Below are 2,788 nucleotides of genomic sequence, written 5' to 3' on the forward strand. Positions count from 1 at the left end.
GAATTGAAAGTCTAGAAATATATCCACACATTTATGCTCAACTGATTTTTGACAAGGGTGCCATGACCATTCAAGGGGGAAAAAAACAGTCTTCAAGAAATGGTGCTTGGGGGCTTCCCTGGTGGCGCAGTGGTTGAGAATCTGCCTGCCAATGCAGGGGACACGGGTTCGAGCCCTGGTCTCGGAGGATCCCACATGCCGCGGAGCAACTAGGCCCGTGAGCCACAATTGCTGAGCCTGTGTGTCTGGAGCCTGTGCTCCGCAACAAGAGAGGCCACGATAGTGAGAGGCCCGTGCACCGCGATGAAGAGTGGCCCCCACTTGCCACAACTAGAGAAAGCCCTTGCACAGAAACAAAGACCCAACACAGCCATAAATTAAAAAAAAAACAAAAAAACAAAAAAAACAAAAAACAGGAGCTGTTGTTTAAAAAAAAAAGAAAAAGAAAAGAAATGGTGCTGGGACAACTGAATATACACATGCAAAGCATGGAGTTGGACCTTTACCTTGCACCATATTTTTGCTCAAAATAAATTTACCCCAAATAGATCAAAGACCTAAATGTAAGAAAAAAACTTAGGTTAAGTCTTCATAGCTTTGGACTAGGCAATAATTTCCTAGATACGACACCTATAGCCCAAGCAACCAACAAGAAAATACATTGGATTTTATCAAAATTAAAAACTTTTGTGCATCAAAAGATACTATCAAGAAATTATAGAGTCATAATGGTGTCTGTATAACCTCCAGAGACTGGTGCATTGGACCTCAGCCACCCATAAAACATGACAGCAGCAGCTAGGCCAACTTTTGAACCTGCAGTAGGTAGGAGAGGAAAAGGAGAAAGTGATTTGAGCCAACTCTCAAAGCAATATTCAAGTAGAGACCTATCCTCTCATACAGATAAAATATAGACAAACCACTCAGGATGTCCCTGAAGAGGTTAGGAACCATGACTTCAGGAGAGAGTTGGAAGAGAGAGAAAAAAATAAGAGATTGTCCAACCGAGAACATACAACCTCCTCTTCAGTGTCAAAGGAGCCTTGATTAGACCAGATTCCCACTGCCAACCTTGATGCAGCTGATCCTCTAACGGATAAGATGAAGATGAAGACTTTGATAAAGAGAGTGATGATGATGATGATGATGATACTGTAGCTCTTGCAGAACTGGAAAAGATTAACAAAGAAAGAGCTGAAGAGCAGGCCAGGAAAGAACAAAAACAAAAAGGTGAAGAAAAAAGGATTCATACGAAAAACATTCTGAATGGAAATCCTCTCTAATCTCACTGGTCCATCCCAGCCTCAGGCCAACTTCAAAGTTAAAAGAAGGTGGGATGGGGCTTCCCTGGTGGTGCAGTTGTTGAGAATCCGCCTGCCAATGCAGGGGACATGGGTTCGAGTCCTGGCCTGGGAAGATCCCACATGCCGTGGAGCAACTGGGTCCGTGAGCCACAGCTACTGAGCCTGCACGTCTGGAGCCTGTGCTTGGCAACAAGAGAGGCCGTGATAGTGAGAGGCCCACGCACTGCGATGAAGAGTGGCCCCCGCTCGCCGCAACTAGAGAAAGCCCTCACAGAGAAACGAAGACCCAACACAGCCATAAATAAATTAATAAATTTAAAATTACCTTTCTCTTCTTTTTTTTTTTTTAACCATATTTGCTTATTTATTTATTTATTTATTTTTATTTTTGGTTGTATTGGGTCTTCGTTTCTGTGCGAGGGCTTTCTCCAGTTGCGGCAAGTGGGGGCCACTCTTCATCGCGGTGAGCGGGCCTCTCACTGTCGCGGCCTCTCCCGTTGCGGAGCACAGGCTCCAAATGCGCAGGCTCAGTAATTGTGGATCACGGGCCTAGTTGCTCCGCGGCATGTGGGATCCTCCGAGACCAGGGCTCAAACCCGTGTCCCCTGCATTGGCAGGCAGATTCTCAACCACTGCACCACCAGGGAAGCCCACCTTTCTCTTCTTTAAAAAAAAAAAAGAAGGTGGGATGATGACTTTGTTTTCAAGGACTGTGCAAAAGGTGTGGATGATCAGAAGAAGAAAGAAAAAGATTAGTGAATGATACGCTGCAATCTGAATTTCACAAAAAGTTCATGGAGAAATATATTAAATAGTACAGTTTTTGTGCTTAATTAAAGACTGTAAAATGTAAACACTGTGACTTTATTTTGGTTAGTTTTTTTCTCTTTCCCCCCCTTCTAAATTGTGTATAGGTTTCCCTAATTTTTAGTTCCAAAATATCTTTTCATTTGATACCTTATTTGATAAGGACTTGGGAATTGGTTTAACCCAGTTTTCACCTCTGAATACTTCCAGTCATATATTTTCTTTTTAATATGGGAAAGGGAATCTGCTTGTAATGTGTTTCTAACAATCTAAAAAAAAAAAAAAACAGAAATTATAAAGAGAAATCAAAAATTGGGATAGAATATTTGCAAGTCATGTGTCTGTCCAGAGTCTAGTATCCAGAATATAAAAAGAACCAATACTAGTGAACAATAAAAAGACAAACAACACAATTTAAAAATGAGAAAGGATCTGAATAGACATTTCTCCAAAGAAGATATATAAATGGCCATGAGCAAATGTCTAGGTGTTTCTATTTAGCCCTATAGAAGTTTATTTTGGCCCATTATTCTAATTTTTTTAACTTATTTTAAAATTTCTATGATACCATCAGGTACACAGGTATCCCTTCCAGTCTCCCGTCAGTTTCCAATTTGATTAGCAAACTACCAGTGTCCTCATCTAGATCATTAACAGGCAGAAAGCAGAGCCGTGCC

At 41.5% G+C, this 2,788-nt stretch overlaps 1 pseudogene; it reads left to right on the top strand.

Moving 5' to 3' along the window:
• Window positions 1-785: 785 nt before the first annotated feature.
• LOC132352608 (spliceosome-associated protein CWC15 homolog) lies at window positions 786-2,119 on the top strand (annotated as a pseudogene).
• The last annotated feature ends 669 nt before the right edge of the window (window positions 2,120-2,788 follow it).

Source organism: Balaenoptera ricei, chromosome 18 (genome assembly GCF_028023285.1).
Source record: "Balaenoptera ricei isolate mBalRic1 chromosome 18, mBalRic1.hap2, whole genome shotgun sequence".
Lineage (NCBI taxonomy): Eukaryota > Metazoa > Chordata > Mammalia > Artiodactyla > Balaenopteridae > Balaenoptera > Balaenoptera ricei.